We start from the raw sequence: 19,785 nt of genomic DNA on the forward strand, positions 1-19,785 counted from the left end.
CTGGTGACAGTAGCGTGGCTCACGGTGAGGCGCGGTGAGGACGATGGCGGCGGCAGTGCAGCATGGCTTATTTCCTCTCCTACCGTAGCTCTCTGCCTCTCTTTTTCTCTATTGTTACTGCGTATGGATTTGGAAAAGAAGGGGGAAAGCATGCGTGTTGCAGGTTTGCTGAGGGGAGAATAAGGGTGGCGGCTACTGGGCATAGGATTAGGGTTTCCTTTTTGAAACTTAGGGTTAGGGGCAATATAGTAATTGAAACTCAATTAAATCCAACACTAATTATATATAGAAAATACTATTTGTTCATCACTTTCACAAATTATTTTTAATAAAATGTTCAAATCAGATAATTAGAAATAATATACTTAATTTCTTCATTTTCCAAAATACCAGTATTAATATTTAAAATATTAATTATTTGATCTAAAACATATAGAAATCCTTATTATTTCACAACTACCAACTTTATAATTTGAATATAGAAAATAATCCAATAATTGTAAAAATGGATAATAATCTCAATTTATTTCAAATTCAATAAATCAAAACTTGCTTTAATTTTCTTGAATAAGATAATTTCTGAAATTAAAGCTACAGAAATATTGAATTTGAAATTAGCTCATGATAGCCCTTTTTCAAAAGCTCTGAGTCTTACATCCTACCCACCTTATAAAAATTTTCGCCCTCGAAAATTGCTACAAAACGAAAGAAATTTCATAACAGTCCACCCTGGAACATATTTAAGGGAGAAGCAAAAATATCTCAAAATATAAACATATATACGATTTTCAAATACTGGGATTGTCGTATGTATAAGGATACAAAGGTAGGAGTGTGATTGCAAGACAAACATTACAAGATAGGCTCAATGCACAAGGTCACATGATCTCAAGGCTTTACAAAAACTTGAGGTGCCAAAATAGGGTGCAAATCAAGATAGGCCTCCACAAAGCAAAGTGGTAATTAGTGTGGTAAAAGGCTGCAAAGCATGTTGGTATTTAAACAGTGGCCTAACGTTCGCTGACAAATCTTGTTCCCACTTCAGAACTTCAATTTCCCCAACTCCACCAATCATTTTACAACCTCATGACCAATCATAAGCCTAACAACCGCAAACCCATTCGTAAGGAACAAAACTCTCACAACTCATAACGTTGCACACCTACCGCTTCAACTTCCGTATAGACATATCACGTCTTAAGGAACTAACGCATCGCGTTACTACATCTACAGATCACACGTGATATCAAAATAATTCTCGAGTCTACTCAGAAGGATACAAGATTTAGAACGGAGAAACAATATCAAGGATAATGCTCATAGATTTAAGAGAATGTATCCAATTCCCAGATAAACAAAGATGCTCAAGCAATGAAGTTTGCTAGAAATAAATCAATTGACAACTTCAAAGATAACCCTTGGGTCCAAGAAATTCAATAGGACCAATAAGAAGAGAACCAGCGCCTTAGTTCGAAACAAATTCAAATTGAGTCGAAGAAGTAGGAGGTTTACAGGAAAGAATATCTCGAACCCACGACAAAGCTCATAGAACTCAAGAGCATGATTACAAATACTTTCGGATACATTGTTCATGAAAGAGTCAAAAACTTGCGGAAAAATCACTTTGCAGTCTAGAAGAAAAGTTAAGCAACAAACATTCTTCAAGAGAGTATCAAAAGCATAAATGTGGCTTTACTTCAATACAATTTCATGTTGAAGTAGATTTTGTAGAGTTCCAAAAACAAATGCACACAACTTTGGCTAAGAGCTAAAATATTCCCTCAAATATTTTAGAAAGATAATTAGATGCACAACTTAACCAAAAGCAGTTCATAAAAACTCGGAAGTAATTAAATGCTTGTTCAAAATTCTCAAAATTTCATATTCAAACAAGTGTGTATAACATTTATAGCAAGTACGAAAGAGGAAGTTAAACTCTTTTTAGAAAAGAAACTCCGAAGTAAAAATTTGCTTACAATTTGGTAAAGAAAATAAGTAGTGCATTACAAACGAACCGATTCCCACTAAACAAGGAAGCTTTCCAAAACCTCATTTAAAATAGCGCATGCCACTTTAAAACAACTTTTTCAAATTTGAACGATAGTTTCCATTACAATCAAGCAGTTGAAAAATAAATTTAGTTTAGAACTGCCTTAAAGAGAATTCAAAACTTCTTTAAAAAGTTCAAAACAAGGCTCCAAAAGTGTTCTTGAAATCACCATCTCAGAAGGATATTCAAGGAGTTTAAGATGTACTAAAAAGGAATCAAGCCATGCAAGAAAGGATCTTAAACCAAGATAGTTCAAACAAGATCCACTAGGCATGAAACATCAAACAAGCTTTCAATTGATTCAAAAGAATACAAAAGTCATAGGAAAAGACAACTCAATCATTAGTAATTTTTCAAGGATAAATCTTTGACAAAATCTCTTGTAAAGATAGTGAGAGGATAAACGATGCACTATTTTTAAAACAAATCAAACTGACTCATAAGAATGAGATTCACCAGAGAAAGGAAAGTTGAGATTGATTGTAGTGCTCCCAAAAGGTAGATGTATAATTAAAAACAAAATCACGTATGACATTCATAGAGATGAAAAGCTTAAAAGAGACTTTAGTCCGCTCGTAAGAAGAAAGCCATGAGTCCAACATTTTTAAAAGAATCACAATAGCATCAACAATGTAGTATACTAAACCGAACTCAAGTTAAAAATAATTTAGGTAAAGTTTATCAACAAAAATCAACCAGAATAAAAAGTGAAGAATCCCCTTTCTTTCCAGAATTTTGAAAAATACCCCAAATACATAATCAATTGAAGATGTACGTTGGAACTATAGTAAAATTACTAGAAAGTCAAATTATAATTTAAAGTAAATGCAGTTCCATAAACCAGAAAAAATACAGGTGAGGTATTAGAAATAAATAGTTGTTAAACTGTATAAGAAATCTTCAAAGTTCCACATATAGATAAGTGTATATCTAGTCAACAGCAATTTTTATAAAAATCTCAAAATTAACTGTAATCACTGCCAAATAAGAGGAAAACTGAATCAACAAGTTCTCTAAGAATGAACTCGGAACCCGGAGTTAAAAGTCACAGCACATTAAGACAAGTTCAAGGCTATATCAAAGAATACTTGAATCAAGAAGAACTCAAACAAAGGAAGATAGATGCAACAAGGATCTTAAACCAGTATATGCACTTAAGGTCAAATAAGAATGCATATGGATAGAGGAATAGAGTTGAAAAATCAAACTACTTTTCAAAAAGGACTAGCAAACAAGAACTTCAAGTTAGGATATAAAAGAACAGGTCGGCTCGAATAAAATTCAAGACACACAACTGAATAGCCTCGAGAAATAGTTTTCAACTTTTCCAAAACCCGCAATTTGCTTTACTCAAAACTCGGATTTCATCTATGATAACCCATCAGTGCTTTCATATACATAATTCACTAGTATTAAGCCGGCCAAACTTAATACCAAGAATTATGCAATGCGAGACTAACAGCGTTAATCAATAGACCGTCATGTGCATAAAGCTCTAATTCTCGTCATTCGACAAGACCTATTACATGACAAACACTCAGAGTATGCAACTAAAGCATAGTCGGTCCATTCCTCAGGCTCTACAGGAAGGACTACTCTGATACCATCTGTAACAGCCCAGACCACCCGCTAGCACGATATTGTCCGCTTTGGCACACAAGGTCTCACGGTTTTGCCTTTGATGATAGGGATGCTAGCCGAAGCCCCCCACACTCACTCGTCAAAATGCGTCATGCTAGGGAGAGGTATCCACACCTTTATAAGGCATGCTTCGTTCTCCTCCCCAACCGATGTGGGACCTTACATTATCAACCTCCCTAAACTTAAACATTAGCATGTCCACATGCTAAATTCAAGAGAAACTGAAAAAGAGTGAAGGTAGAATGGTGGAATCTTATGCAATACAATCTATTCTAAATGTAGCTACCTAAATTAATCATGCAATTCTATTTACTATCCACTTATATATACAAAGCCTACATGTGGTTAAATTGAGTCAAATTCTTCAAGGAAACATATATGAACAGCCAAGGGCTAAATCATGTTAAAACACATTCACAATTGAGTTGAGTTAATCAAAAGATTTCACAAACTGGCAAGACAATCAATAATTAAACATGGATATATGAAAATGAGCTATTGAACCCTCACTGGATTTGTGTATGCACTCTAATCCCTCAGTGTTTGGGGTTAATCATTCTACTCTTCTCTAGTCATGCTTTCTAAAACTTTATTCTTCATCTAACCAATCAACAAATATTTAATGTATACATGCAAACATCATGAGGTCTTTTCAAGGTTGTAATGGGGTTAAGGCAAAGGTGAGGGTATATATATATATGGCTAAGTGAGCTATAAATTGAATCCTTGATTAGTCTAAGATCTCACCTAACATATACATACTTTATATAATTCTAACATTATGCTTAGCTTCCCAATTTTTCCACTTTTGTATCACATACTCATGCATCAAATTATTTTTAATTTTATCCTATGTGCATTGATCTTTTTACTAAACTCATTATTGGGGTAATTTTGTCCCCTTATTTATTTATTTACTTAAAGAAATTTTTTTTAACATAAACATAAAATATCAATGCACATGGTATTTTAATTATTTAAGTCTCACATGAGCATGCACCCAAATTTCAAGTATTTTGTCAATTTAATCCTTTCCTATCAACCATTGTTCCCACAGTTTTCCCACACTTAATGAATACACAATCTCTATCTTAACCTAAACAAAGATCCAATTTGGGATTTTTAATTTATTTTTCTGCTTAAGACTAGTGATGTGGTTATAGAATAGGAGGGGATTAAAAGGCTCAAGGTGGCTAACAAGGGTGACATAAAAGGGTAGGCTTATTTGGGATAAGTGAGCTTTTAAAGAAACGTGGCCTCAATCATATGCAAGCATGTAACTACATTCTATATTGGACATATAGAATGGAACAAAGTAAATTCTGCAATTATAGAGAAGGAAACACACAGGAATAAAAACTATGGTTAAATAATGTAACCATGTAATTAAGCTCAAATCTCACAAGTTGTGTGTTATTTGGCTCAAAAACCATATATCATTTATGTATATCATGCAAGTAAGAATAAGAGTTCTCACTCAATCAATGTGAATCCTTGAATGGCATTTGTAAAGAAATAAATACATTCCTTGAAAAAAAATGTCGTCAATTGACCAACCTTTATTATTATATATCTATATATATACTAAGTGCATTGTTGTGATTATGAAAATCTAAAAATTTCTAGTTTACTCTTTATTTTCAATTAAACCAAATTATCATATGCTCAAATGGTAAACTAAACTAAATAATCCATATTTTTTATATCACAACTAATAAGCTAAGAGTGCAAATCAAGCTAAATATCTAAGATATATACAGCCCAAAGTGCAACATGTAATAAAGTAAAAATAAACAGAAATACGGTAAAAGAAAATGTGCAAGTACTGAAAGGAAAATAAGATAAAATAAAATAAAAAATAAAAATACAGAAAAAGAAATAAAATAGAATGAAAAAGAGTCTGAAAGTAGTTCACCAAAATAAGATTCGCCAGAGATGGCGACCTCCCCACACTTATATAATAGCATCGTCCTCGATGCTCAATCAGGCTGGGTGTGAAGGGATGTCATCTCCGGAAGGGTGTGCTGGTGCTGTCTCTGTAGGGTGTGTGGGCTCTGTAGGCTGTGTGGGTGCCTGGGGATCTGCTTGCTGAAGCGGAGGCTCGGTCTGTATAGGGGCCTGTGGATATGCCGGCTGTATCTGCTGAAGCTCCTCATGCTAGGGCTCTGCCTGCTGGTCCTCTGCCTGCTCATCCTCTGCCCATGCATCGTTGATAAACCACTATTTTATGGTTTATATTGTGTTTAATTGTGTGATTTTGTTATGATCATTGCCCACTTATTCATCAATTTAGCATGCATTTAGATTTCCTTCCTAAATTCAGTACATGTTTGAAAATTGCTTCCTAGAGACTTTAATTATTTACTTTTAATTCTCCTTTATTTCATTCGATGCCGTGATCTGTGTGTCAAGTGTTTCAGGCCCCATAGGGCATGAATGAGATGGAGATTGGAGAAGAAGCTAGCAAAAATGGAAGGAACACAAGAAATTGAGGAGATAACCAGCGATAAGTGACGCGGTCGCATGGCTCACGCGACCGCGCGAAGGAGCGCAAATCGCAGCAACGCGGCCGCATGGCTTGCGCGGCTGCACGGATTGGAAAGCACAGGCGACGCAGTAGCGTGGACGACGCGAACGCGTGGAGAGGAAAAAGCGCAAGCGACACGTCCGCATGGACGACGCGATCGCGTGACATGTGTGATCTGCATAATCTGCAGAATTCGATGGGAGCGATTTTGGGCCTTATTCTGGCCCAGTTTTCAGCCCGGAACAGCAGACTAGAGTCAGAGAATATGCAAAAACAACAGAGACATTCATTCAGTAGTTCGAGATCAAGTTTTTCACTCTCTTAGATTTTTCTCTCTAGTTTTAGGATTTTAATTTTCAATTGATCTTAGCATTGGAACATTGAGAAGAGTTATTTCCTCATCAAGATATCATCATTCTAATTTGTTCTCTTAACTTGGTTCTAATCTTCCATGTTCTTTGTTATGTTCAATTTTGTCATTCAGATACTTTTATGATTATTTAATGCAAGGATTATTTCTTTTTAATTCAATTTCAATATCAATAATCATGTCTTCTTTTAATTTCCTTTCATGTGCCATGGATTCTTTATTTACAATGCGTGAGTAGTTCCCTTACTCGATGGGGAGTTGATTAAAAGGAACTCTTGAGTTGGAAGGATTGAAAGAAAATTTGTAATTGGGTTAAATGTTGTATTGCTATCTTGTCACAGACGCCAATCCCTTTGAACTAAGTGGGTTGCAACTTGTGAACAGATCTGGCATTCCCACTTGTTTGACTTTCCTTTACCTAGTAAAGGATAACCAAACAAAACAACCATTAATTATAAATTAATCTTACAATCACACCATCAATGATAGAGATTCCAACCAATAAATTCCCAGTCAAGACTTTTATTTATATTACTTAAAATTCCTCAATTTAATTCCCAATTTACCTAGCTCAACTTCTTGGAACATCTGATTAATAAAACAGCACACTTTTCTGTAACTCGTTGGGAGACGACCTGGGACTTAAAACTCCCAGTAATTTTAATTTAAACTCTTTGTGACATATTTCTAAATTGATAGGCAGATTTTCGGTGAGTTAAGAACTGTACTCGCAACGTAACCATTTTAATAAATTTTTAATTCACCATCTTCTGCTTCCCATCAATTTTTGGCGCCGTTGCCGAGGAGTTGCAATAGAGTGCTAATTTTATTAATTAGAATTTATTTATTTGCATTTTATTTAATTTTGTTACTATGAGCTGCATGTTTTTTCTGTCAAATGACACGTTCACTTCCTGATCCGCGCTTGCTAATATTCGATCCTGAAATTGAAAGGACAATTTCACGAATAAGGCGAGAACAGCGTAGGTTAGCCCGCTCTGAGGGCGGATCTGAAAGTGAATTTGAGGAAGAAACCAGCCCCCGTTCTACTGATTCGGTTGTTTTACGTGCAGAAAACATGGCAGCTAGAAGAGTTACCATTCAGGAGGAAGGAGCTCCTGATTTTACAATGCAACTGTTTCAAGCACATCATCCAGCGGTAGCTATGGATTTTGAAATAAAGACCGCACTGCTAAATTTGATGCCCAAGTTTCAGGGCCTACCTGCTCAAGAGCCTATCAAACACTTGAGAGATTTTCAGGCAGCCTGTTCTACTGTCAGGCGTGATGGCACTGATGAAACTTCAATTATGCTGAAAGCTTTTCCATTCTCTCTTGAGGGAAAAGCAAGAGAGTGGTACTACACTCAACCTCTAGCAAATGTATCCAACTAGGATACACTCAGAAAGGAGTTTCTGGAGAAATTTTTTCCATCTGAAGTTACTGATAAACTATGGAAGGATATCTCTACAATTGTTCAGGATGACAATGAGACTCTCTTTGAATACTGGGAGCGCTTCAATAATCTTCTGGAAGCATGCCCCCACCATATGATTGACAAGATCGTGCTACTCAGCTATGTCACACAAGGAATGAGGCCCCAAGATAAGACCACATTGGAAAGTGCCAGCAATGGGTCTATGAAGAAGTACAAGACCACTGATGAAGCTTGGCAATTGATCAGTGATTTAGCTGAATCTACTCGGAACCACAGACAGAAGCAAGGCCGTTCAAGGACCATTGCAGAAGTATCTTCTGGCATAGAGACTGCTGCTCTAAATCGAAGCATCTGTGAGATGACCAACCTGCTGAAGCAAATGCAGTTGAATCAACAAGCTCAGCAAACTCAACCGCAGCAAAACCAACAACTAGTCCCACAAAGAATTTGCAGAATTTATGCTGATTACAGTCATTACACTGATGAATGCCCGCAGCTCCAACAAGAAGACAACATGGTGGCATCCACTCACAACTTCTATGACCGCCCCAACCAAGGGTACAATCAAAGTGGAAATAATAACCATGGATGGCAGGACAATTCAAACCAGAATTGGAGGGACAACAATAATAGAGGAGGCAGAGATAATCAAGGAAACCAGATGTGGAATAATAACAACAACAGGCAGCAAAATCAACCTTACCGAGCACCTCACCCGAGGCAAAACCAAGGACCACCGAATAATCAGCAGCAAACCTCTCAATTTACTCATTCTTCTGTATCTTCTAATGAAGATTTATTACAAGCTTTTGAGAAAAGACAACCGGCCATGGAAAATACCATCGTGAACAATATTAACGCCAGTCTGAATGGTTTCACCTCTACTCTGCAAGCTTTTATGTCACAGCTTAGTTCAGCACAAAATTCCAGTAACCAACCTTCAAGCACCACTGGAATCCCCTCTCAACCATTACCCAATCCAAAGGGAGGAATTAATGCCATCACCCTGAGATCCAGAACCACACTGCAGGAGAGGAATTAGGAGGAACCAAGCTCACCAGAATATGCCTCAGCTGAAGAGGTGGTGGAAATCGAAGATGTTGAAGAGGAAGAGGATATACAGGACATAGCTGAAGAAGAGATAGCTCCACCACAGGAAGAAGCACAAAAAGGCGCAAGCACCACAGAAAACACTACTCCCATTCCATTTTCACAACTTGCAAGGAAGCCCAGGAAGTAGCTGGAACCTGATCCTAAAATGGTAGAAATATTCAAAAAGGTTGAGGTAATTGTTCCCCTTTTTGATGTTATTCAGCAGGTACCTAAATATGAAAAGTTTCTAAAAGACTTATGTATTCATAAAGACAAAATTAACAAATTAGAAACTATTCCTTTAGGTAGTTCTATATTTGCTTTAATGGGAGGATTACCTGAAAAATGTAGTGATCCAGGTCCTTGCATAGTTAGTTGTACTATTGGTGGTGTAGTAATTTATGATTGCATGTGTGATTTAGGAGCATGTGTCAGTATAATGCCTTTGTCTATATATGATGTTTTAAGGCTCCCTCCCTTAAAAAGGTCGGCAGCTCGTTTTGTGTTAGCAGATAAAAGTATTATTACAGTGGCTGGAGTTGCAGAAGATGTTTTGGTGAACATTAAAGGGCTCACATTTCCCACTGATTTTTATATCTTGGAGATGCCCCATAATGATTCAGATAAGCCATCATCAATCCTACTTGGAAGACCATTCCTGAAGACATCAAAATTCAAATTGGATGCTTTTTCAGGAACATACTCCTTTGAAATAGATGGCCGCATAGTGATCTTCAATCTGAATAGAGTCATTGACAACTCCCCAGAAGATCGTTCTATCTTTCAGTGTGATGTCATAGACGAAAGTGTAGCTGAAGTTCAAAAAGAAGAGTTTGAAGAGAGGCATACTGGACAAGGTCCAAGTGTGGGGACCCTCTTAACTGACAATGAGGACACTTCGCCATTTTCGCAAGTTCCAGATAATCCAGAGCTTACCCATGATCAGAAGTTAGAATTGAAACCTCTCCCTCCACATCTCAAATATGCTTATCTTGAGGATGAGCAGAAGCTTCCGGTTATTATTGCTAGGGAACTAACTTCTCAACAAGAAGAGCAGTTACTTGATGTACTGAGGAAGCATAAGAAGGCAATTGGGTGGAGTTTGGCAGACATAGTGGGAATTAACCCTCAAGTATGTGAGCACAGAATATTTTTAGAAGAAGGAGCAAGACCTGTCCGTCAACCACAAAGAAGATTGAATCCTACCATCTTAGAAGTTGTCAAAAAGGAAGTGACCAGATTATTGCAAGCCGGTATCATATACCCCATTTCAGACAGTGAATGGGTAAGCCCAGTACAAGTGGTGCCCAAGAAATCTGGAGTCACTACCATGAAGAATGAGCATGGAGAGCCCATAGCAACTAGAGTTCAGAATGCTTAGAGAGTCTGCATTGATTACAGACGTCTCAACCAAGCTACCCGTAAGGATCACTACCCACTTCCATTCATTGACCAAATGCTGGATCGCCTGTTAGGTAAATCACATTATTGCTTTTTAGATGGTTACACAGGTTATTTCTAGATTCATATAGCTCCTGAGGATCAGGAAAAGACTACTTTTACATGTCCTTTTGGGACTTATGCTTATAAGAGAATGCCCTTTGGCTTGTGCAATGCACCAGCTACTTTCCAAAGGTGCATGGTGAGCCTTTTCTCTGATCTTATTGAGGACTGTATGGAAGTTTTTATGGACAATTTTAGCGTTTATGGTGATTCTTTTAACCTTTGCTTAGATGGATTATCTAGAGTGTTAGATAGATGTGTTGATACAAACCTTGTATTGAATTTCGAAAAATGCCACTTTATGGTAAAGCAAGGGATTGTATTAGGACATGTGGTATCTAATAATGGCATTTCTGTAGACCTAACAAAGATGAATGTTATTTCTAGTTTACCTTACCCCTCTTCTGTGAGGGAAGTCCGTTCGTTCCTTGGCCATGCAGGTTTCTACAGGAGATTTATTAAGGACTTTAGTAAGGTGGCACTTCCCTTATCCAGATTACTACAGAAGGACATTGAGTTTGAGTTCAGTGAAGATTGCAAACAAGCATTTGATAAGCTGAAGACTGCTCTAACTCAAACCCCAATTGTAAGAGGACCCGACTGGAGCCAGCCGTTTGAAATCATGTGCGATGCTTCCAACCATGCAGTAGGAGCAGCGCTGGCTCAGCGTGAAGGTAAGGATCCTTTTGTTATTGCCTATGCGTCTAAGACTTTAGACACTGCCCAGTCCAATTATACTACTACTGAGAAAGAGCTACTTGCTATTGTTTTCGCTCTGGATAAATTCCGAGCTTATTTACTTGGTACTAGAGTAGTAGTGTATTCGGACCATACAGCTCTAAAGTATTTATTAGCTAAAAAGGAATCCAAACCAAGACTTATACGTTGGATACTGCTGTTACAAGAATTTGATTTAGAAATAAAGGACAGGAGTGGTAATCAAAATTTAGTAGCGGACCACTTGAGTCGCCTTGAACATATTAAGGATGATTCTACTCCTATAGATGATAATTTTCCTTTTGACAACCTGCAAGCAGTATCTGAGGTAATCCCTTGGTACGCACCTGCTGCTAATTATTTAGTTAGCCGCACATTTCCTCCACATTTCTCTAAACATCAAAGAGACAAGCTGAAAAGCGAGTCTAAATATTATATATGGGATGACCCATATTTATGGAGATGTGGCACTGACCAGATAATTAGACGATGTGTACCTCAATCAGAATTCCAGTCTATTTTAGAGGCCTGTCACTCATCTGAGAGTGGAGGACACTTTGGCCCTCAAAGAACAGCTAGAAAGATCTTAGACTGCGGATTCTGGTGGCCTACTCTTTTTAGAGATGCTGCTGAGTTTTGTAAATCTTGTCACCCATGCCAGAAATTTGGTAACATATCCAGGAGGGATGAGATGCCTCAACAATATATGCTTTTCTGTGAAATTTTTGATGTATGGGGCATTGACTTCATGGGTCCATTTCCAAATTCTAGTGGATATTTTTATATTGTTAGCTGTGGATTATGTTTCCAAATGGGTGGAAGCAATTCCTACCCGCACTGATGATGCTAACACTGTTGTTTCCTTTGTGAGAAACCATATTATATGCCGCTTTGGATCACCACGAGCGATCGTGAGCGATCAAGGCACCCATTTTTGTAACAGGAGACTAACAGGATTGATGAAGAAGCATGGGATAATCCATAAAGTTGCAACAGCTTACCATCCCCAAACTAATGGGCAAGCCGAGGTGTCAAACAGAAAAATTAAGCGTATCTTGCAAAAGATAGTAAAGCCTCATAGAAAAGACTGGAGCACCAGACTACAAGATGCACTATGGGCATATAGAACAGCAAACAAGACACCCATTGGGATGAGCCCCTTCCGCTTGGTTTATGGAAAGGCTTGCCATCTCCCAGTTGAAATCGAACACAGAGCCTTCTGGGCAGTTAAGGAGTGCAACATGGGAATTGAGAATGCTGGAGCTGAAAGAAAGTTGCAACTGCAGGAACTGGAGAACCTTCGCCTGGAAGCTTATGAGAACTCCAAAATATACAAGGAAAAGATGAAAGCTGTGCATGATCAAAACATTAAGAAGAGAGAGTTCCAACCTGGAGATTTTGTCCTCCTTTACAAATCTCGACTGAGGCTCATGCCCGGTAAGTTGAGATCAAAATGGGAAGGTCCATACAGAATAGAGAAGGCTAAACTGTACGAAGTTTATCACCTAAGCCATCCTTCAAGCTCTGAACTTATTAAGGTTAATGGACAACGCCTGAAGCTATACCATGGTGAGAAGGTGCAGAAAAATAAGGAGCTTGAGATCTTCTGCCTGGAAGATCCCCGCATCGCAGCAGATTGAGCTATAGAAGCATCCAACTTACGGACGTAAAAGCAAAGTGCTTGGTGGGAGACAACCCACCGCGGTATGATCGTTCTTTTCTTCACTTTTAGTTTTTCTTCATTAATAACTCTTCTCTTTATTAGTACTTCCGTGCTCTTTCATATGCATGTCTTTATATTTCTTTTTTTAAAAAAAAAAAAATTCGCCGCGTGACGCGATCGCACCAGCGACGCATCCGCGTGGCAGGAGGAGTAAAGAAAAATCAAAATGAACAGAAAGTTACGCAGAAGGAGCGCTGGAATTGTGCCAATGGCACAAATTACCCCACGCGACCGCGTCGCTGACGCGACCGCGTCGCTTGGACATCATGACCTCCCACGCGACCGCGTGCCCTGCATTTTCGACGTTAAAAGGTGCACAATGCTATATTGTGCAAGAGTGGTGCTGGAAGCACAATCCTTGTCACGCGACCGCGTCGCCGACGTGGCCGCGTCGACTATTCTCTGACGCACACTCACGCGATCGCGTAACCCACACGATTGCGTCACCCAATTTTGGCCATTAAAATGAATCGAACAGAGAGTTGTGTTGGAGCGAGGCTGCACTCGCGCCAGTAGCGCAACACGGGTCACGCAACCGCGTGACTGACGCGATCGTGTCATCTTACCTGATGCGCACCCACGCAAACGCGTGCCTTCCGCGGCCGCGTCGCATGCTCCGCACTGCTAAACCTCAATTACCAAATTATCTTATCTTTCTTTCCTCCAAATCCTAATTTTTCTTTTCCCTCCCTCTTTCTTCTTTCCCCTTCCCCCTTCTATCTCACCTTTCACTCTCTATCTCTCTCACTACCATTAACAAGGTTTTACCTTCTTCTTCCTTCTTCTCTTTTCTATCATTCTTATTATATTATGTATATATTATTATTTTCTTTTTCTTTTCAAACTTCTATTTTTCTTTATTCTTCTTTTCCCTTTTTACATGGTGTTAGAAATTTTTTGAGTCATTATCCCTCATTATATACTTGTGACTTGTTACAATTCAATTGACAATTATTACCTTTAAGGGATTGCTTGCATGTTCAATTTCATACTTTTTATATCTTGTTTAACATGCACGCCATGTATTTGTGAAAATGCCCATATAGCATTATGCACTTCTCTATGTTACTATACTATTCAATGCTTGCTTTTCACAACTTTTCCTTATTATTTTATTAATTGAATTCAATTGTCAATACAAACGTGATGGTTTATTACAAAGTAATGCTTCGTCTACGCTACTCATGCCTTTGCCTGCATGCCAATAAACCTCTTGCATTCCTTTGTCCTACATGCACTTGCTATATTTCCATTGATGAGCTTTTCACATGTAATCCGGACCATGTGTTAATGCCATTTACCTTAATCGTGCATTGACTATCACTTACAATACCCTCTCCCTTGCTCTATCTCTTTGAATTTAATTCCCTTTCTCTTCCCTTCTTTCAGGATGGCCACCAAGAAAGGAAAAGAGAAAGCTACTTCCAAACCACCAGCAAGAAGAGGAACTAAAAGAGCATTAGTGGCAGAGCCTTCTTCAACCGCAGTCAAGCCCTCGACAAAAAGAGTTAAGAGGATAATAAAGGTTAATGACAAGGAGAAAGCCTTTCCAGCAAAGGACTCTGCACGATTTCCCAATCGCTACTGTGAGCAGATGTTCCCTATCCTAGCAGAAAGGAACTATAATAATGAATACCTTCTTATCCTCCCGTCCAATATTGCCACCTTTGTTGAGCTGAAAATTGAGCGAAGACAATGGGGTTTCCTACGGAAACAGCCAAGGCAGGTCAATCTTTCTTGGGTAGTTGAGTTCTACTCCAACTTCTACATACCGACCCTGCAGTCTGTTTATGTCCGGCAGAAACAAGTCCCCATCACAGAAGAGGCCATTCAGCAAGTTCTGAGTCTTCCCCCTATTCCTGTAGGAATGGACGCTTTTCAAGAAGCCACTCTTCAGCGCCAGAGATACCAATTTGACTGGGACTCCGTTCTCGGAGTCATTGCATTACCTGGCAGCCGTTGGATCTACGGATACCACCGTACCCGCCCTAAGGGAATCTTGGCTTCCGCACTTACCTTGGAGGCTCGCGTATGGGCACAGATCATGTCCCATTATGTCTTTCCGAGCACTCATGAGTCCTCCTTCACTGCAGACATGGCTGTTCTACTATGGTGCATCCTTACAGACCAACCTCTGAATCTTTCAAGACACATCTGGAATGCTATGGAGCATGTACAAATCGCGGGCAACCTACCTTTTCCCGCCTTGGTCTCAGATCTTGTCTCAGAAGCCGGAGTCTCCTACAGAACTGGGGACACCAAAGCCATGCTTCCATGGAATGATCAATATATCCCTCACGGGAAATACCTCAGACTTTCAGCAGCCACTACAAGCCAGCCCACTGAGCCAGTTGAAGATATTTCTTCTTCAACACCACAAGCATCTACAACCGAGAAATTGCTCCAGCAGATACTTGAAAAATTGGATCGGCATGAACTGAAAGCTAAGATGAGAGAGCGCCGTAACGAGCGCCGATTCAAACACCTCAAGGAGCTACTCAAGGGACGCTTCAGAGACTCAGACACCCCGGACTCCACTTCCTTTACTAGCACTGGGAGCCATGACGGCCCCGACGATGGAGATACTACTACCAGCCCACCCCTGTTCCTGACAGATGGCACCGAGGACGGTGCAAAGCCTTAAGTGTGGGGAGGTCAGTTGATGAGCGGGTATTTTATACGCTTTTTGGGGATAATTTCATATAGTTTTGAGTATGTTTTAGTTAGTTTTTAGTATATTTTTATTAGTTTTTAGGAAAAATTCATATTTCTGGACTTTACTATGAGTTGTGTGTTTTTCTGTAATTTCAGGTATTTTTCTGGCTGAAATTGAAAGAGCTGAGCAAAAATCTGATTCAGGCTGAAAAAGGACTGCTGATGCTGTTGGATTCTGACCTCCCTGCACTCAAAGTGGATTTTCTGGAGCTACAGAACTCGAAATGGCATACTTCTAATTGCATTGGAAAGTAGACATCCAGGGCTTTCCAGCAATATATAATAGTCCATACTTTGCACAAGGATAGATGACGTAAACTGGCGTTCAACGCCAGTTCTCTGCCCAATTCTGGCGTTCAGCGCCAGAAAAGGATCAAAAGCTGGAGTTGAACGCCCAAACTGGCATAAAAACTGGCGTTCAACTCCACAAATGGCCTCTGCACGTGAATTGCTTAAGTCTCAGCCCAGCACACACCAAGTGGGCCCCAGAAGTGGATCTCTGCATCATCCATCATAGTCTACTCATATTTTGTAACCCTAGGCTACTAGTTTAGTATTTAAACAACTTTTAGAGACTTATTTTGTATCTCATGACATTTTAGATCTAAACTTTGTATTCTCTAACGGCATGAGTCTCTAAACCCCATTGTTGGGGGTGAGGAGCTCTGCTGTGTCTCGATGAATTAATGCAAGTATTTCCGTTTTCCATTCAAACACGCTTGTTCCTATCTAAGATGTTCATTCGCGCTTAACAGTGATGGAGGTGATGATCTGTGACACTCATCACCTTCCTCAAATCATGAACGTGTGCCTGACAACCACCTCCGTTCTATATACGATTGAATGAGTATCTCTTAGATTCCTTAATCAGAATCTCCGTGGTATAAGCTAGAACTGATGGCGGCATTCATGAGAATCCGGAAAGTCTAAACCTTGTCTGTGGTATTCCGAGTAGGATTCAAGGATTGAATGACTGTGACGAGCTTCAAACTCCTGAAGGCTGGGCGTTAGTGACAGACGCAAAAGGATAGTAAATCCTATTCCAACCGGATCGAGAACCAACCGGTGATTAGCCGTACTATGACAGAGCGCGTGAGCGTAGTTTTCACTGGAAGGATGGAAGGTGGCCATTGACAACGGTGATCCACCAACACACAGCTTGCCATAGGAGGATGTGCGTGCGTGAATCAGAAGACAGAGGAAAGCAGAGATTCAGAAGACAAAGCATCTCCAAAACTCCAACATATTCTCCATTACTGCACAACAAGTAACCTTTAATTTATGCTCTCTTGGTTATTCACAATTCAACTGATAAACATAATTGACTTCCTGACTAAGATTTACAAGATAACCATAGATTGCTTCAAACCAACAATCTCCGTGGGATTCGACCCTTACTCACGTGAGGTATTACTTGGACGACCCAGTGCACTTGCTGGTTAGTGGTACGCGTTGTGAAAAGTGTGATTCACAATTCGTGCACCAAGTTTTTGGTGCCGTTGCCGGGGATTGTTCGTGTTTGGACAACTAACGGTTTATTTTGTTGCTTAGATTAGGAAAAATTTCTCTTTTTTTGGTTTAGAGTCTTTTATTATTTATCCCTTGTTAAAACACTTTAAATTTATAGCTCAGTTAGTTAGAACGTGGTGTTTATGTTCATGGTAATTGGCTATCATATTTTTTAAAACCTTTTTCAAAAATAATTTTTCTATTAAATCCTGTGCCAAACTTTAAGTTTGGTGTTTTCTTGTTGATTTTTCTTAAAATTTTCGAAAATTTCCATAACTCATTTGGCTAGAGCGTTAATCTGTGTTCTTGGTAATTGGGTTAGAATCTTTTATATTCTTTTCAAAACCTTTTTCATAAATAATAATTTCTCTATTAAATTGTGTGCCAAACTTTAAGTTTGGTGTTTTCTTGTTGATTTCCCTTTGGTTTTCGAAAATTTTGGTTTGGTTTTCTAAAAATTTTAAGTTTGGTGTTCTTTCTTCATGTTCTTGTGTTCTTGTGAGTCTTCAAAGTGTTCTTGAGTTTTCCTTGTGTCTTGATCTTAAAATTTTTCAAGTTTGGTGTTCCTTGGTGTTTTCCCTCCAAAATTTTCAAAAACAAGGAGCATTAGATCTAAAAATTTTAAATCTTGTGCTATCTTATTGTTTTTCTCTCTCCTCTTTAAATTCAAAAATATCTTTTCTCTCTGTTTTAAAAGCAAATTTTCGAAATCTATTTCAAAAATTCAGATTTTTTTTTAAAATTTAAAACTTTTTTTCAAAAAAAAAAAAATCATCATATCCTTTTCAAAATTTCCTAACCACTTTCTCTCTCCTCAGTTTTTCGAAAATCTTCACTCAATTTTTATTTATTTTATTTTGATTTATTTTTGAAATAAATAAATAAATAAATAAATAAAATAAAATAAATAAAAAGGTAAATCAATCCAAGTTATATCCCTTTATCCATCATGGACATAAGTGGAAATGAACAGTCCAGGAGGACTCTGGGGTCATATTCTAACCCCTCTACTGCTTCATATGGGAGTAGCATCTGCATACCCTCCATTGGAGTTAGTAGCTTTGAGTTGAATCCTCAGCTCATTATCATGGTGCAGCAAAGTTGTCAGTATTCCGGTCTTCCACAGGAAGAACCTACAGAGTTTCTGGCACAATTTTTACAAATTGCTGACACAGTGCATGATAAGGAAATAGATCAGGATATCTACAGACTTACTGTTTCCATTTGCAGTAAAAGATCAAGCTAAGAGATGGTTAAATAACCAACCTAAAGCTAGCATAAGGACATGGAAACAGCTGACAGAAAAATTCCTGAATCAATATTTCCCTCCAAAAAGGATGACACAGCTAAGGCTGGACATCCAAGGCTTTAAACAAAGAGATAATGAATCCCTTTATGATGCCTGAGAGAGATACAGAGAGATGCTACGAAAATGCCCCTCTGAAATGTTTTCAGAGTGGGTTCAGTTAGACATCTTCTACTATGGGCTTGCAAAAGGAGCTCAGATGTCTCTAGATTACTCAGCTGGTGGATCTATCCACATGAGAAAGACAATTGAAGAGGCTCAAGAGCTCATTGATACAGTTGCCCGGAATCAGCATCTGTATCTAAGCAGTGACCCTTCCATGAAAGAAGAGGTTAAAACAGCAACTGCTGAACTCAGTCCTGTAGAACAAGCTGCTGAATTCAATCAGCAATTGGACTTCCTAACAAGGCAGTTAGCCGAATTCAAAGATAGATTACAAGAGACAAGGATGGCTAATATACATATGGAAGAACAGTTTAAGCAAACAAAGCAGCAGCTGTCAAGGCAAATAACAGAAGAATGCCAAGCAGTTAAATTAAGAAGTGGGAAGACATTAAATACCCCACCTCAAGGCATCAAAAATTCAAGAAATGAGCAACCCACCAAAGATTCACCTGAGGACAGTAAGAGCCCAGGGAAAAATAATTCTGGCGCTAAAACGCCAGAAAATGGGTGGAAGGCTGGCGCTGAACGCCCAGGCCATGCCCAAAACTGGCGTTCAACGCCAGAAACAAGGCAGAATTGGCGTTCAACGCCAGAAATGGGCAAGAATCTGGCGTTGAACGCCCAAATGGGGCAGAATCCAGCGTTGAACGCCCAAAATGGGCACATTTCTGGCGTTCAGACGCCAGAAGCAGACAAGGAGCTGGCGTCCAGTTTCATTCCAGCTTCTGACTCTGGCACTCAATTGCCAGTGAGGGATCAGACACACACAAGTGCTGATAACAACCCCTCTAAAAAGGCTTCTTTAACCACTAAGGTTGAAGAATATAAAGCCAAGATACCTTATCCTCAAAAACTCTGGAAAGAGGAGCAGGATAAGCAGTTTGCTCGCTTTGCAGATTACCTCAGGACTCTTGAAATAAAGATTCCATTTGCAGAGGCACTTGAGCAAATACCTTCTTATGCCAAGTTCATGAAAGAGATCTTGAGTCATAAAAAGGATTGGAGAGAAACAGAAAAAGTTCTCCTCACT

General features: G+C 38.9%; 1 non-coding gene across 1 annotated transcript; it reads right to left on the minus strand.

The window, feature by feature from the left end:
- Positions 1 to 8,035: 8,035 nt before the first annotated feature.
- LOC112724391 (small nucleolar RNA R71) lies at positions 8,036 to 8,143 on the minus strand. Its single transcript, XR_003163556.1, has one exon. It is a non-coding gene; the product is annotated as a small nucleolar RNA R71 (small nucleolar RNA).
- Between the last annotated feature and the right edge of the window lie 11,642 nt (positions 8,144 to 19,785).

Source organism: Arachis hypogaea, chromosome 11 (assembly GCF_003086295.3).
Source record: "Arachis hypogaea cultivar Tifrunner chromosome 11, arahy.Tifrunner.gnm2.J5K5, whole genome shotgun sequence".
NCBI lineage: Eukaryota > Viridiplantae > Streptophyta > Magnoliopsida > Fabales > Fabaceae > Arachis > Arachis hypogaea.